At 33.8% G+C, this 18,559-nt stretch overlaps 1 protein-coding gene across 5 annotated transcripts in view; it reads right to left on the bottom strand.

Annotated features, from left to right (window-relative positions):
- TAFA2 (TAFA chemokine like family member 2) overlaps nucleotides 1–18,559 on the bottom strand; it is a 551,862-nt gene that overhangs the window by 217,569 nt on the left and 315,734 nt on the right. Inside the window, exon 1 of one of the 5 annotated variants that reach the window (XM_074269786.1) lies at nucleotides 12,775–12,794. The exons of the other annotated variants lie outside the window; for them this stretch is intronic. The gene's annotated coding sequence lies outside the window, so the exon portion shown is untranslated. Of the gene's footprint in view, nucleotides 1–12,774; nucleotides 12,795–18,559 lie in introns of those variants that run through there. 5 annotated transcript variants of the gene reach the window in all.

Below are 18,559 nucleotides of genomic sequence, written 5' to 3'. Positions count from 1 at the left end.
ACCTCTCCCATGTGGCTTGACAACATGCCATTTAAATGCTCCCATCCTGTCCCCTTCTTGGGGTACAGTGGGGAGACTTGGGGACTCTTTTCATGATCTCTAGGAATGCCCCTCCCATAGCTTTTACCTGGCTCTTAAAGGCTTCCAGCCCTCTCAGAGAACTAGCTTGTCCCATACCTTTTAAAATGGGACTTGGTTTCCCTGATTTAGTCATCCTACATTAGAACATACTCTCTAGGCTGGATATAGGATTTTAAAACAGCCCATTTTTCTAAGCCTCAGGGCATACTTACCTGCTTTTGGACAGAGAATTTAAACTGCTCAAGACTGTCTCTGTCTTAGGAGCTCCTAGCGCACTCTCCTATTTTTCTTGATTAACATCCTATGCCCCTGCTAATAATTAAAAGATACCCTTTCTAGTTCTGGTCCCGGCCAGTCTAGAACTACAGAAAGGAGATCTTTGTTAATTTTGGCTGGGGAGCAAAATTCCGAATCCAGGCAAATTAATTGTTAAGAGAGTGAAAATAGTTTCTTTTGATTTCTCCTTTTTTCCCCCATCCTGACTGCAGGCAGGCAAGGGTGAATTAAAAATAGATTGAAACTATTAAAAAACAAACAAACAAACTCCTTAACTACTTCTAATTTGGCGCCTCTATAGAATCTTTCTCTGTTCTGGTGTGCAACAGTTCTCTTTTTTTACTGCCTCAGTTTTCTTAAGCTGATCTCTTTCTTGCCTCAACTTCTGGCATTTCAGTCCAGGAAGCCAAGGGATATAGAATAAGAATAGACTCTCCATCAAGCTGCCTTTTAGAGAATGGCTAAATTAACACCTGAATTCTATGTAGAGTTCCAATCTCTCTCTACTCACCCAACCCCCAACTTTCTTTTCAGGAGTCGAGTATCTCCAATAAGGGTCTGACTTTTCTAAATGCTCCAAACCCCCCCACACACACCCTACTCACTAAAGGGATGGGTGAGGGTAGGGTCTTTTGTCTTCAACTCAGCCATTATTCTCTGCATTAAGTACCTGTAGCCTCAGGTAAATGCTAGCTGCCTTCCCCTCCCCCTGCCTCTTCTAACAGAGTAGGGAGGGGCCACATGGGATTTCTCCATACCCACCTTCCCCAGAGAAGGTTTTGAGATGGGCCCGCTTTCAAATTAAGACTCGTTAAAACTGGGGTACTTGCTAAAACTGTTTGACTATTGTTCTGTATGAGAAAAACTTTAACTATTGCTGTATAAACCTGTTTAACTATTGCTGCATAAAACTGTAACTATTGCTGTTTCAGGAAATTTACTACTCTGTTATGTATAATCTGATAATTTCTGCAAACAGGGGAGGAAGAAAACTGAGATTTCAGCTGGTCAGGAAGTTGGGAAAACTGACGTCTTATTTCATTAAGTTCAGGTTGAATTGGAAACTATTTTACTCTTTGCTTATAATTTACTAGACTATAATTTGCTGGGTTATGTTTTAACTTTGTTTATTCCTTATTCAGTCTTTGGGATTATTCTTTAGAAACAATCAAAATTCAGACACCTGTCCAAGGACTAGCAGTCTCTCTGATCTGTTTCTCCCCTCCTGTTACCCCAGTTCCATAATTATTATTTCAGCATTTCGATATCAGGACTCTAATGGTTTGGGGTGTCCTGTCTTGGTCTATTGTATAATTTGCTCTATCGAGAGAGGACAGATGGAGCTGCTCCAGGTCCCATTTTTCCCTCTCTTAGAGCCCCTGACAGACTTCGGGTGCTCTCTTAGGGCAGCAGGACTGCTTTGAGCACTGCTACACAGCAGAGGCTGTGTTTAATGCACAAATGACCACAGACCTAAAGACTGTCCATCTCTGGCTGAGATGCCCCCAACTACAGAGATTCGAACAGGGAGGCTTGTGTGTCTCTCTGAATAAGGAGTGCTGTTCTATGCTAATAATTCTGGGGTTATTGGGGAGAAACTGGTCCTTGCCACAAGTCCTTGCATTTTCTAGTTTTAGTCTGGTTTATTATTGTCCTGATTCAGTTTCCCTAATTATCCTAAGTCCTGCCTCAGTTTCCTTGCCTCTTAGTTCTGTAAAACCTCCCCCTGCCTCTTTATCAGAATACTTGATAAGATCTTATGTTTCAGAATAGCAGAATGCCTCTCCCATCCTAAGCTATGGGAATCTTTTATCAAGATGCTGTCTCCACTGATTATGTCATCTCTCTAGAGACCTACTCCAATATTGCTCTTGCCTCTATTTCAGTCTTCCTGATTTACTGTTCATGAGGTAACACAAACCCCCCATCCTCTATCATCGAGGTGGGACAGCTCAATTTCCCGGGACTTGATTGACGCTGTCTGGAGCTCTAAAAGTTTAACTGCTAACTTCTTGAATTCTCTTATGTGGAATTAGACATTCTGTATATGATTGTATTTGCATTGGGTATTTTAAAGCAAACTAATTTGTATGAATAATGTTCACTTATGAAACATGTACTTGGATATGAACTCATTGGGACAAATTCCTTATTGTTATCAATATAAGATTATGATAAATATCTGTTTAGAATTTATGTTCTTGCATTTTTTCCTCATGTAACTGATTTTAAGATCAGAGCAATAGTCAATAGAAATTGTTAATGCAATTCAATCATGTCATACCTTGCTGTTTCCAGCCTGATTATATGTAGCCATTGTATCCTAAATGCTTAGGCAGATAAGTATTTAGCCTGGTCATCTGTCTGCTACTGGACAACTAATAGAGATCTGTAAGACCAAAATTGATTTCTAACACCTGTTGGTTCCCCTTTATCTCGTTAACCTGAGACTCTCAGTTCTCTTTTCAGGGCAACTCCTGCCTCCAGATACTCATAAAGAAGTAAACCTTTTAATTCAAATCTCTTCTAGACTTAAACCTTAGAAGACCCCAGTCTCTGCCCTGAATTCAAACAGGAAGAACCGCCTTCTCACCACAGAATACCACAAGGGTTGACCTGCCCCCCCAGCATCCTGCTCCCTGGTAAGAATTTGAGGTCTGGCTCTGTTTCCCTTTTATCTCAGGATAGCCTGAACACCTCAGGGGCTGGTACGCTGGGTAAGCTATGCTAATACTTTTCACGCCTCCCCCATTAAAGTTGGGAAACTAGGAATGAAAAGATTCAGGATCTTTGCTTATTGAATAACCAATTCTCTTCAATAAAAACAGCACAGTTTTTCCAACATTTCAAGATCTTAAACTGCATTCTTATCTTGATCTGCAGCTCTGACAACTTGGGGATATACCCATCCCTAGACCCTGCCTTACAAAAGAGCAGTAGTTCATTAAATCTCCGGCCTCTTGCCTCCCCTGACTTCTAAGTCCACACCCTTTAATCTCAATCTCAGAAGAAATTAGCTTTCCTGGAAATTAAGGGTGAAAGAGCTAGGCTACAAATAATCTTTTCTCAGCATTTTCTCCTATTTCTCTTTGATAGTTAGATGGGCTATTAGCTAAAGGCCTCATTCTCCTGAATCTCACCATCTCCACCCTGGATGACACCCAACTTTTAATCTGTTCCTGAGATCTGTTTTCTCTATGCTTCATACTTTGGATTCTCAGCTGGCCTTTCAGCCTGGAGAACACTGACTGGGGACAACTGACAGGGACACCCCCTCGATGCCCTGTTGCCATTGCCACACCTCATGCCTCACCTCCTGGCATGAAACCCCAAATCTTTACGACCCTTGTCAGCTCGAAGCAGTTAAGAGGAGATCAACACCCTTTTTCCCACATGCATCTGGAAGTGACAGTTTGAGGGGGGAACAAGTTGAGGGGACCCTGCTACTCTGAAGATCTTTGGAGAAAATTTTCAACCTTGCCTTAAATGAAGGACACTGCTCCAAATTTTCTTTTTTTCTTAAATGAATTTAAGTCTCAACTGTTTAAGGGGGGAACTGATGGGGGTTGAAGTCCCTTTAAGATTGCCCAACCCATAACTGACCTTGATTCACAAATCCTGGTCAAAGGCACCCTTTGAATATCTGGGTCCAGCCCCACTATCTGCTCAGCTTCCCCCAGCCCTCACCTGATCTGAGCTAACTGAAAAGCCCGCCAAGAACTTGGGGGTACTGCCTATCAACTTTTAGGTATAAAAGAGCCAAGTGGAGGTCTCTCTTTGCAGAAGCCTTCCCCACCAACACATGGTATCCTTCTGACCATGTAAGGGTTCCTGCCCTCCCAGTGGCCACCTCTGGCCCTGGCGTCTTTCTAACTTAGCTTTACTTCCAAATTTCTACAATAAACCTTTTATTTATCAATACAAAAAAAAAAAAAAAAAAAAGAAAGAAAGAAAGAAAAAGAAAAAAAAAAAAAGAATTTTAGTAGAATAGTGAGTTCTTTCTTCTGTAATTAAAGTCTTTGAACTTAATGAACCCAATGCTATCATATTCAATTGCTTCTGCATCTTTTAAAGCTAATCTAGTTCATTGATCATTTTTCTTATGTTTTAGCCACTACCAAAAAAATTGGTAATTAATACTTTCAAATTTGTTACTGTTAGGTCTCATTCCTTCCCATTTTTTCATTATTTACCTGAAGATTCTTAATTTTTTTCTCTGAATGCATAGTGCTATAAAAATTTTTTATTCTGACTACTAGAGGCAAAACCAAGAAGAGGGAGATTACACATGTTTCTTTCTGACCTTTTCTACAACCTTTACACTAATTATGAAATCCAGTCTCTGAATTAGCTCTGAATCAGCAGAACCCACAAATATTAGGAGTGCAACAAATTATCATCAGAAGATAATTTTGAAGATCACCAGAAAAGGTCTGTTTCAATCAGAAATAGGAGAGACGCAGCCTAACACAAATAGCTGAGCACAAATGCCAACACAGACAGCACAGAGTCCCGAGGCAGTGCAGACTCCATGTGGCAGAGAATCTGTGGGGAGGAATCTATACCAGTGTTGGCCACTCTGTCCTGGTGGCAAGTCAATAGATCAGCAGAGAAGTTATAAAACATCCAATACAAACACAAAAGATCAATAGTGAAACCCCAAACACCAAATCTGATGGGACCTGGCCATGCCCACCTAGCACTGAGAATGAATCAGCACTGACTCAGCACAGCTGTGGCTGTTTGGAAAACCTCCCCCACCCTAAAGGCAGACCTTAACTTTTTTTTTTTTTTTTTTTTTTTTTTTTTTTTTTAATGAGTAAAAAAGTCAGGAGGACTCTGACAATAGACAGCTTCTGTGGTGAAAGAGAACAGATTTCAAACCTTGAGGAGACTAAAGGTAGACTGTTTCTAGATGAAACTCCAAAAGGCTATATAACTTGGTCTCCATCACACAAGGGTCTCCTAGAAGAAATTTAAAATGATCTTAAAAGAGAACTAGAAGAAAAATGGGGAAAGTAAATGAAAAATTTGCAAAATGGTTTGGAAAAGGTATATAACTCATTTAAAGATAGATTTGATAAAATAGAAAAAGAAAGCAATTCCCCCCCAAAAAAAATTGTGAAACAGAAAAAAAGAAAATAACTCCTTAAAAAAAGAATTTGTGAAATGGAAAAAAAATTCCAGAGAACAAAACAACTCATTTAAAAATTCAACTGGACAAAAACAAAAAGAAATTTAAAAAAAGAAAATGAAGAAAATAATTCGCTAAAATTCAGAACTGAACAAATGGAAATGAATGACTCAATGAAACAACAAGAATCAGTCGAGCAAAACAAAACAAAAAAAATGAAAAAAAATAGGGAAAAAATGTAAAATACCTATTTGGAAAAACAACTGACCTGGAAAATAGATCTAGGAGAGAAAATGTAAGGGTTATTGGACTCCTTGAAATACATAATGAAAACGGGCCTAGACATTATCTTTCAGGAAATCATCAAAGAGAACTGCCCAAATATCATAGAATCACAAGGTAAAATAACCATTGAAAGAATTCACTAAACACCTCCTGAAAGAGATTCCAAAATTAAAACTCCAAGGAATATCGTGACTAAAATTAACAACTATTGGACCAAGGAAAAAATATTACAAGCAGCTAGAAAGAAAAAAATCAAATACCAAGGAGCCACAATAAGGATTACTCAGGACCTAGCAACTTCCACTTTAAAGGATCAAAGGGCCTGGAATCTGATATTCTGAATGGGGAAGGAACTTGAAATGCAGCCAAGAATAAATTACCCTGTTAAACTGAGCATTTTCTTTCAGGGAAGAAGATGGACATTCAATGAAACTGATGAATTCCATTTATTTATGATGAAAAGACCAGAGGTAAACAAAAAATTTAACCTCCAAATATAGAACTCAAGAGAAGCATAAAAAGATAAAAAGGAAAAAAAAAACTCTTGAGAACTGTATTTCTGTTATGGGTATACATTGAGAGTACATGTATAATCTGATTTTATTGTTATAATATAAAAGAGAAACTAGAGATGGAAAGGGAATTGTAATAGAAAAAAAGGAAAAAGTGGTAAAATGAGGGAAATTACATCTCAGGAAGAGGCGAAGAAAACATACTATAATTGAGGGAAAGAAGAGAGGGTGATGAATATTGTGTGAATCTTATTCTCATCAGATTTGATCCAAAGAAAGAATATTAGATATATTTTGTTTCACCAAGAAACATCTCACACATGTTATAGAAAAGTGGGAGTGTAAAGAGGAAAAGGGAAAGAGTAAGCTAGATAGAAGGGAAAAGAAAAATAGTAGGGGAAAGGTATAAGAAAGGGAGAAGATTTCTAAAGGGGGAGCATTGCTTGAGGCAAATAGTGCTCATAAGTAAGATACTGGGGAGGAGGGAAAGGGGAAAAGGAAAGAGAAAAGTATAATTTGGGGTTAATAAGATGGCAGGAAATACAGGATTAGTAGTTTAAACTTTAAATGTGAATGGGGTGAACTCTCCCACAAAACATAATTGGATAGCTGAATTAAAAGCCAGAATCCTACAATATGTTGTTTACAAGAAACACATTTAAAGCAGAACAATACATACAGACTGAAGGTAAAAGGCTAGAGCAGAATATATTATGCTTCAGGTGAAGTTAAAAAAAAAAAAAAAAAAAAAACAGGGGTAGACATCCTGATCTCAGATCAAGCAAAAACAAAAATTGATCTGATTAAAAGAAATAAGGAAGAAAATTATATCTTGCTAAGGGTACCATAAATAATGAAGCAATATCAATATTAAATATATATATATGCACCAAGTGGTGTAGCATTTACATTCCTAAAGAAGTTAAGAGAGTTTCAAAAGAAATAGACAGCAAGTGCTACTACTGGGCTTATATCCCAAGGAAATACTAAAGAAGGGAAAGGGACCTGTATGTGCCAAAATGTTTGTGGCAGCCCTTTTTGTAGTGGCTAGAAACTGGAAAATGAAAGGACACCCATCAATTGGAAAATGGTTGGATAAATTATGGCATATGAATGTTATGGAATGTTATTGTTCTGTAAGAAATGACCAACAGGATGAATACAGAGAGGCTTGGAGAGACTTACATAAACTGATGCTGAGTGAAATGAGCAGAACTAGGAGATCATTATACACTTCAACAATGATACTGGATGAGGATATATTCTGATGGAAGTGGATATCTTCAACATAGAGAAGAGCTAATCCAATTCCAATTGATCAATGATGGACAGATAAGAAACACTGGGAAATGAGTGTAAACTGTTAGCATTTTTTGTTTTTCTTTCTACCCAGATTATTTTTACCTTCCGAATCCAATTCTTCCTTTGCAACAACAACAACAAAATTCGGTTCTGACATATATATTGTACCTAGGATATACTATAACATATTTAATATTTATGGGAATGCCTGCCCTCTAGGGGACGGGGTGGAGGGAAGGAGGGGAAAAATTTGGAACAGAAGGAAATACAAGGGATAATGTTGTAAAAAATTACCTATGCATATGTACTGTCAAAAAAGTTATAATTATAAAATTAATAAAAAAACAAATATACATATCTCCATTTGACAACCTGAAAAAAAATAGATAGCAAAACTATAATAGTGAGAGATCTCAAACTTGCTCTCTCAGAACTAGATAAATCAAACCACAAAATAAATAAGAAAGAAGTTAAAGAGGTAAATAGGATACTAGGAAAATCAGAAATGATAGATTTTTGGAGACAATTGAATGAAGACAGGAAGGAGTATACTTTCTTCTCAGCAGTTCATGGAACCTATACAAAAATCGACCATATATTAGGACAGAAAGACCTCAAAATCAGATGCAGAAAGGCAGAAATAGTGAATGCATTTTCTTCACCTCACAATGCATTAAAAATTGCATTCAATAAAGGACCAGGAGAAAATAGAACAAAAATAAATTGGAAACTAAATAATCTCATCCTAAAAAATAAATGGGTGAAACAGCAGCAAATCATACAAACAATCAATAATTTCATCCAAGAGAATGACAATAATGAGACAACATACCAAAATTTGTGGGATGCATCCAAAGCAGTAATAAGGGGAAATTGCATAAAATAGAGAAAGAGAAGATCAATAATTGGGCTTGCAACTAAAAAAGCTAGAAAAAGAACAAATAAAAAACCCCTAATCAAGCACATTCTAAAAATAAAAGGAGAGATCAATAAAATTGAAAGTAAAAAAGCTATTGAATTAATAAATAAGAGTTGGTTTTATGAAAAACCAGCAAAATAGATAAACATTTATTTAATTTGATTAGAAAAAGGAAAGAGGAAAATCAAAGTGTTCAAAAATGAAAAGGGAGAACTATTCACTAATGAAGAGGAAATTAGAGCAATAATTAGGAATTACTTTGCCTAACTTTATGCCAATAAATTTGACAACCTAAATGAAATGGAGCAAAAATAAAAATAAAAATAAATGGGCAATCTCCCAGATAAACAAAAAAGGAAATAAATAAATTAAATAGTCTCATTTTAGAAAAAAAAAATACAACAAGCTATTAATCAACTTCCTAAGAAAAAATCCCCAGGACCAGATGGATTTACATATTAATTCTATTAAATATTTAAAGCACAATTAACTCCAATACTATATAGACTATTTGAAAAAATAGGGAATGAAGGACTCCAACCAAATTCCTTTTATGACACAGATATGGTACTGATACCTAAACTAGGTAGAATGAAAACAGAGAAAGAAAATTGTGGACCAATCTCCCTAATGAATATTGATGCAAAAATCTTAAACAAATTATTAGCAAAGAGATTACAAATAATCATCCCCAGGATAATATACCATAATCAAGTAGGATTTATACCAGGAATGTAGGACTGGTTCAATATTAGGAAAATTATTAGCATAATTGACTATATCAATAATCAAATAAACAAAAACCATATGATTATCTCAATAGATGCAGAGAAAATTTTGATTAAATCTAACACCCATTCATATTAAAACACTAGAAAATATAGGAATAAATGGGCTTTTCCTTAAAATATTCAATAGCATCTATTTAAAACTATCAGCAAGCATCATATATAATGGAGATAAACTAGAACCATTCCCAATAAAATCAGGTGTTAAAAAAGGTTGCCCACTACCACCATTACTATTCAATATATTATTGATATACTAGCCTTGGTAATAAGAAAGAAAAAAAGATTAAAAGAATTAGAATAGGTAATGAGGAAACCAAATAATTTGCAGATGATATGTGGTATACTTTGAGAACTCCAAAGAATCAACTAAAAAGCTATTAGAAATTATGCACAACTTTAGCAAAGTTGCAGGATACACATAAATCCTCAGCATTTTTATACATCACTAACAAAATCCAAAAGCAAGAGATGCAAAGAGAAATTCCATTTAAAATAACTGTTGATAGTATAAAATATTTGGGAATCTATGTATCAAAGGAAAGTCAGGAACTATATGAGCAAAACTACAAAACACTTTCCACACAAATAAGGTCAGATCTAAACAATTGGGAAAATATTAAATGTTCTTGGATAGGTCGAGCAAATAGAATAAAGATGACAATACTCCCTAAACTAATCTATTTATTTAGTGCTATACCAATCAAACTCCCAAGAAACTATTTTACTGACCTAGAAAAAAACAACAAAATTCATCTGGAAGAACAAAAGTTCAAGAATTTCAAAAGAATGAATGAAGAGAAAAGCAAATGAAGGTAGCCTAGCTGTACCAGATCTAAAACTATATTATAAAGCAGCAGTCATCAAAACCATTTGGTACTGGCTAAGAAATGGAGAAATTGATCAGTGGAATTGGTTAGTTTCATAGAACAAAATAGCCAATGACTATAACAATCTAGTATCTGACACCCTAAAGGTCCCAGCTTTTGGGATAAGAATTCACTATTTGACAAAAATTTCTGGAAAAAAAATTGGAAACTATTATGGCAGAAAGTAGGCATAGACCCACACCTAACACTGTATGCCAAGATAAGGTCGAAATGGGTTCATTATCTAAACATAAAGAATGATACTATAAACAAATTAGAAAAACATAGGATAGTTTACCTCTCAGATTTGTGAGGGAAGAAGGAATTTGTGACCAAGAACTAGAGATCATTATTTCCATTTATCCTTATTCTCATTAAAATTTTTAACATAAAAGGTCATTATATTTTGTTTAAAACTTTTTTTAAATTTGTCTATAATCTTTTGATTTTGTTTTTGTAAGAAATTTAGTCAATTACATTCATGTATTTATTCATGTATCTGGATATATATATATATATATATATGTGTGTGTGTGTATACATATATATATATATATATATATATATATATATATAGTGACCCAGTCCTGCAGGATAATAATATCACTTAATATATTTTGACATTTCTGTTAACATTTTCTTCACTATGTTTGTTTTAATATTCATGAAAATTATTGGTCTATAGTTTACTTTTTTTTTACTTTCTGATTTAGTTTTCAGGAACATATTTGTCCAGAAGTTGGTAAAAATCTCTTCTTTCCTGAATTTTGTAAACAATTTATGTAATGCTAGGATTTATTGTTCTTTAAATGTTTGAAATTATTACATAGAAATCCATGTGGTCCTGAGTTTGCTTGTTTTCCTTTATAATCTGTTCAAATTATTTTACTGAAATTTGGTTACTTAAATATTTAGTTCTTATTCCTTTAGTTTGGGTATTTAGGGTTTTTTAGTAAATATTCATATATTTTATTTAAAGCATCAGTTTCATTGATGTATAAAATGGGCAAAGTCATTTCTAATGAATTTCTTTATTTCCTCTTTACTTTTAGTGTTTTTCTCCCCTTTTCTTATACTGACATGTTACCTTTTCTCTCTAATTGAAAGAAGCAAGCAACCTATTTTATTATTTTCATTTAAATAATTGCTACTTTTATCCATCTATTCACTGTTATTTCATTTTATTTATTATCTTATTTGATTTTTAGATTCCATTTTTAATATGGTTCGAGGAATTTATTTGTTGCTTTAAAAAAAATTTAAGTTTCCTGATTGATTCAAAGACTTCTTATTTTTTACTTCTTCTTCCCCCCCCTCCCCAGGCTGGCCAGTGACTTGCCCAGGGTCACACAGCTAGGAAGTGTTAAGTGTCTGAGATCAGATTTGAAGTCCCGTCCTCCTGAATTCAGGGCTGGCACTCTATCCACTGTGCCACCTAGCTGCCCCTTATTTTTTACTCTTGTTGATCAAATTGTCTGGATAAATATAAATTTTTCAATAAATATTGCTCTGGTTATATCACAAAAGTTTTGGTAAACTTGTTCATCTTTTTTAATTGAAATTATATATTCTTTCTATACTTTGTCCTTTTATTCAACACATTTTATTAGGATTTACATTTTAATTTTAAGGTTAAATTCTTTCTTCAAAACTTCATTACTAATAATTTTACTGAATTGTTGCCACTAAAGAATGTGTTTAAAATTTCTGGTTTTTATCATTTGCTTATACTTTTAATATCATAGTACACTGTCAATTTTTGTAAAAAGTCACATACACCTGGAATGTATGTATATTCATTTTTATTACCATTCAATAGTTGTCATCAACTTCATCTAGGGTTCAGGTACTTGATTTCATAAAATATATTTTAACATAATTAGTTTTCTTTGTAATTGTGTGTTTTATTTTATATATTTAAAATTCTTTCTGAAAAATTATCTTCAAACTTCAATAGACTCCCAGAGGTGTCCATCACACACACAAACACACACACACACACACACACACACACACACACACACACACACACACACACACACACAGAGTTAAGAGTCTCTGTCATAGAGCTATAGATTTAATTTTTTTAAAACACCATTCACATCTTACTTCTTTACTATTTACTTCTTTGTTACTTATTTTTATTACTTTATTTAATAATATAATATTACTTTATTACTTAACAGATGAATTCTCTAAACGTTTTTTAATCATTTTTTGAAAATCATATCAGATTTTAAATAAATTAAAAATAATTTGCTTTTTGAAGAACCCACAAAATAGATCCTTTGCAAAAAAAAGATTCCTGTGTTAGGATAGCTGTGTTCTGTCTCATTCTACCACTAACTAGCAATGTGATTGTAGGTAAGTCATTTTTCTTCTCTCATGTAGTTTCTTGGTCTACACACTGAAGAGAAATTAAATCTCAGGTCTTCTTTAGCTCTACAATTGTGTATTTTATGATTTCATTTCTTATATGTTTTCTAAGTTTGAATTACCTTCGTCTGAGTTTTTTTTTTAGCATGATACAAATCCACATCTTATCCTAGATTTGGTCTATCACAAATAAATGATCAAAAAATATCCATGATTTATATTAAAAATGAACCTGCATCTCTTTCAATGATTCCTCTCCTTCTTCCTCCTGCACAAAAAAAAATGGAGAATCCCATTCATTTAAGTACCAGTTGTTGAATTTTTCACATACAAACTTCATTTTTCACAGAGAGAGGGAAAAGAACTTCATCTTGCTGAAAAAGTAGTTGCATTTGGGTTTTTTTGTTGTTTCTTTTTAGCAACAGAGGACTTGTTTTCACAGAAAACCAGATGGTGTTTCTTTCTGTTTGGTGGTGACTGAATTCTTGTTTTGTTTGTTGTGTTTTTTTTTAAACAGGTGTGACAACCATTTTCCCCCGCTACTGTATTAGCACATTTAATTGCTAAGTTCATAGGCAGCCATCTCAACAATTCTGTAAGCAGATGGCAAACGTGATTTCAAAAGGGGAATGCAAGTATTTTTTCAAGAACCATTTCAGAGCAGCATGGAATCCGCTATTTCTTCAATCGGCATGGAAAACTCTGATGAACACTAATGGAAGTCTCATATAAGCATCTACAATGCATTTGCCTTTAATTACTTGACAGTTATCCAGATTTTGTGGAAGACTCCTTGTGTATTATCTAACAACACTGTGTGCTGGCAAGAGCTTTTTTCAACCCACTTTATAACCATTAGCTAATTAAATTTCATGATGTTCCTTTGAACTAAATAGATAGACAGTGTTACTATCTTCATTCTACAGAGTACCCAAGATGAATCATTTGTCAAAATTAGAAGTTAAGATGTCATCTTCTAACTCCCAAGATTCTATCTTGATCTCCAACATATAAATATCCAACTCATATTTTACTCTTAGAAGACATAAGCTAGACTTTAAAATAAATGTGAATAGATGCAAAGATGATATCAGTTAAATAATAGTTGGCAATTACATAGTGCTTGACATTTTCCAAAGTACTTTCCATGTGCTATCACAATTGAAGCCTAAAATATCCCTGTGAGGTAGACACCATTTTTGTGGATAAAGAAAATGAGGCTCAGAGAATTAAAATTGCATCAAGGTCAAACTGTCTAGTTGTTCACCCCTTATCTGTGTATCTTACTCTTCTTCTTAAGAATTGTTCTTTAAAATCCTAAGGAGCTAGGTGGCACTATGGATAGAGTGTCATATCCTGTGTCAATGAGTATAATACTATCTGTGTAATAGTTGGCAAGGTTGTTTTTATTTGCTCATCTATAAAATGAGAATAATAGTAGTACTTACTTCCAACAGTTATTATAAGGAGAAATAAGACCACATTTATAAAGTATGTTATAAAACTTAAAACCATATATGAATGCTTGCTGATATTATTATTGTCACTGACATATGATATGGCCTAATCATACCCATCATATAGTCTTCCCATTGTTACCTAAGTCTTATTCATTCTATATTGATTGAAGACTGTTATATCTCAGGTCCTGATGCCATATAGCAATATAAGTATATGGTTATTATTAAAAAGATAGGTCTTTGCTTGTATCACAAGCTTTGAGTTTTTAAGAGCTTTGCTAGAAATTCTCCAAAACAATAGAGTCTACTCTATTCCTATTCAGTTCTGAGCCTCTACATCTGCTGAATCCTATTTCTTAGCAACTAATTTTGACAGTGTCTGACCTACACTTTCAGCTCCCAAATTTCCCAGTTAAGACCCTTCCCTAGAGGACTTCATTTCCCTTCTTTTTCTTTCATTTGTCCCACTCAGTTTTATCACATCTTGGCATCATAATATGATTGAAATCAACCAGAAATGATTTAAATGAAAGTCCCAATTCAGGTAGTCCTTCACTCATTGTCTTGGCTTCATATGTAATACTTTGGTACTCTAGCATCCCTGTATTATAAAACATCACCAACACACACATTATATCCTCCCCCATCAAAGCCTATCAATAAACTTGCCCTCCTCAGTAGACTTAGTATTAATCCATCACTATTTAACAATAATCAGAAGGCCTCATTAAAGTTCCTAAATGGGATCTTTTGAGCTAGCACTTGGCTTCCTCTGATAGCTTTTGAATCAGTTGGAGGAAATTATATATTTGTATTTAAAAGGCCAGTGACTGAGCTTTGACATGCAAACTCAAACAATAAAAATAGGAATGTAGTAGTAACTCACATAGTAGTAACTCACACTTTTAGAACTCCTTCTGATTGTAAGTCATCAACAACTTTGCATCCTATGTTATTCTTGGTTAAATCTTCCTTCAAATCCTTCAAATAGGATGTATTCAGGAATGTTAAATATTTTCATCTAATATTTTATGAATATCAGTGCATCACTGAGCCTGTTTATAAACAATGTTCCTATTTCTCAGTACATAACCAATCCCCTTGTCCTTTTCAGATCATACTTGCTGAATAACGTATATATTTGTCATTTCTTACATGCAATTTTTATGAAATAGTGTGAGTTAGTACTATGATTAACATTGACACAGGAGCTTTGATATTATCTTTAGGCAAATTGGTAGTCCCCAGCTCCTAAGGACTCACTTTATTAATGATAAATTTAGTGAGGATACTCACTCAACATAGCCCACTCCAACTCAGAACTCTTGCTCTCAAGTGACACTATAGCCTTAACCTCCTCAGTAGTTGGGATTACAGGCATGTGCCACCTTACCTAGCAAGTCATTATAGAGACCTACCATGGGTCTCTTCATTATTCTTTGAGTCATGAGTGTGTTGTTCCACAACTCACAATCATTTAGCATTACCAGGAAAGTATTAATGTTCAATATTGATCAATTAACCAGTTCTCACAATAAGCTCCAATTTAATAAATTATCTAAATATAAAAGTTCCTATCATAAATAACTTAGAGAAAAGTAGAATGAAATGTATTTTAAAACTATGATTAAATTGAATTTTACAAGGAATAGAGATAGATCATGGAAGACAAAATAGACATAGAATGTTAAAACTTTCATTTAACAAAATCAACAAGTATAATTGGAAGGGAAATAGCAAATTTTGGGGGGTGCTTTTTTGTTTTTGTTTGTTTGTTTTTTTGCTGAGTCAATTGGGACTAAGCAACTTGCCCAGGATCACACAGCCAGGAAGTACTAAGTGTCTGAGGTCAGATTTGAACTCAGATCCTCTTGACTTCAAGGCTGGTGCTCTATCCACTACACCAACTAGCTGCCCCCACACATAGGTTTTTTTAAAAAGAAACAGTTGTAATAAATTTCTTCATTTCTATCTTATTATCTAAGACATACAGGGAATGGATAGAAATATATAAGAACAATAGCCATCTCTCAGTAGTTAAATGATGAAGGAATATGACCAGACATTTCCAAAAGAAGAAATGCAAGCTATTAACAACCTTATAAAAATGTAACAAACCACCACTAATAATAGAAATACAAATATAAACAACTCTGAATTTCCATTTGATTAACAATGACAAAAGAGAAAAAAATGGCTGTTTGGAGGTTATAGGACACACTAATACACTGCTGATGATGCTGCAAACTGGTCAAAAATTTCCAAAAAGCAATCTATAGCAATACCCAAAGGATCTGTAAACTGAATATATATCCTTCAACCCAGCGATATCATTAGTAGGCATATACTACCAAAGAGATTAAAAACAGAGGATAAAGATTCACATATACAAAATTATTGACAGAGAGAATTTTTTGCTGTGGCAAAGAACTGGAAAGAAAAAGAGAATTAATAAATTGTGGCTTGAATAACAGATTGTAGTATACAAAGTGGAATATTATTGAACCATAAAAATTTTGATTTTAATGGAATCAGAAAAACCCTGGAAAATCTGTTTGAATCGATGCAAAGTGAAGTGAGCAGAACCAAGAAAGCAATTCATACTTGCAAAGTATTGCAAAGGAAAAAAAAATTTGAAAGACTTCAAACATCTGACCAGTTCAATGACTGTGTCTTCAATAAAAAAAAGAATAAAATTCCATGTTCTAGACAAAAAATAATCTTGCTAAATGCTTTACAAAAATTATCTTATTTGATCTTAAGTTCTATTATTATTCCCACTTTACAGATGAAGAAACTAAGGCAAAGAGAAGTTAAGTAATTTGTTCAGCATCTCACAACTAACTGTTTGTAAGGCAGAATTTTAACTCAGGTTTTCTAAACATCAAGTCCAGATCTTTATGCTAGAGTGTTGGGATAATCTCCTTTGCATACCTTTGAATATTAATAAGAAAGTCCTGTGGTGTTCTGGTGCTTAATGAAACTTGTATCACTAACAATGTCATTTGAAAGAAACTCTAGAATACGGAACTAAGGATCAAGAAAACCAAGGATCAAATCCCACCTCAGACATTTATTCAGTGTGTGACCCTGGAGCAAGGCACCTTACTTCTCTGTGCCTGTTGATCTCATAGATGATCTCTATAGTGTATTAATACACTAGAGATATTTTCTCTACATTTTTTGTTTCCTTCTTGTAGTAATTACTTTACAAAAGTAAAAAAGTTCCACAGGAAAAAATGATAAAGGTCTCTTTTGCTTCTTAATAAATAATTCTAAGATCTACAAACCTTTAAGTTTGTACAGTATCTTAAGGACCTGGCTTTCTTAGAGGCATAACATATAAATTTTTAGTCTTAGAGCCAAGGGACTTGGGTTTGAATTCTGCCTCATACACTTACTCTCTGTGTAATAATGCACATTATGCTGTAAGACCAAGAGTTTCCTCTGGAAACTATCTATCAGCTAACAGATAAGTTACCAATTTAGGAATTTCTTCATTAGAACTTCCACATGCTGATGAAATTGCAGTTCCAAATAAATAAACAAAAATAGATAAATTATTAATTTTTTCAAAGACTCAATTTTCTGGGTTTGTAGTAAAAATAATAATTAAATTATATAAATATATTTTATAATAATTATAAATTACTAATAATTTTATAACTAAGTTATAAAATTAAATACTAAATGATACTTTATACTACATCACTGAGTTATTTCAAGAGAAGTCCTTTGCAAATTTGAAAGCGCTATAGAAAAAATACTTATATTCAAAAGGATATTTGGAAGTTCACTTAATTCATTTAAAACTTATCTCCAGACATGTAGATTGCAACCTATTCATATCTGTCCATTCTACACAATTCTCATTCAAAAATTATCATAAGTCCACCACATGGATCCATTCAACATTCTGGATACTTTCTTCACTTTCTCTTGATATTGTAACTATTCACCTATCATTCTTTTCTCTCACTACATGACCAACCTATCTTTTCTTTGTGTCATGAGTTCTTGATAATATCTTTTTTTTCTCCTATTCTATCTTTTTTATATTTTGCAGTCTATTCATTCACACATTAAATATGCCTTTCCATTGACTTCCTTCTGGAATCCATGCCTCATTATTCAAAGATTGTATTCTACATTCTGCTGCCACGTTACAATACTGCTAGAATATTGATATTAGAAAAGATAGGCCTTTGCTTTTATAGGAAGCTTAATTTCATGAAAGGAGCATTGAAATTTCACAAAAATCATGTAGTCCATTCTCCTTTTATTCAACTATGAGTACAATTTGTCCATTTGTACTGGCCTGGCCAAGCTATACATATTGATGAATAAGCTGCCAAGTTATGGGCAAACTTAGCTCCTATCCACAGCTTTTCATTACTTTGTGAGGAAATGTAGCTAATAATCTGCCACTATTCCTCTCCAGAATGTTCTGTAAGTTTCTATTCTATACTAACATTGCCATACCTCTCCATTTATCAAGCAGATAAATTGCTTATCTTCTGGAAGATATATTTTCTCTATTTTTTGGGTCTCTTTCTT

The sequence above is a fragment of the Sminthopsis crassicaudata genome, chromosome 5 (assembly GCF_048593235.1).
Source record: "Sminthopsis crassicaudata isolate SCR6 chromosome 5, ASM4859323v1, whole genome shotgun sequence".
NCBI lineage: Eukaryota > Metazoa > Chordata > Mammalia > Dasyuromorphia > Dasyuridae > Sminthopsis > Sminthopsis crassicaudata.
This window is presented reverse-complemented; position numbering and strand designations above follow the sequence as displayed.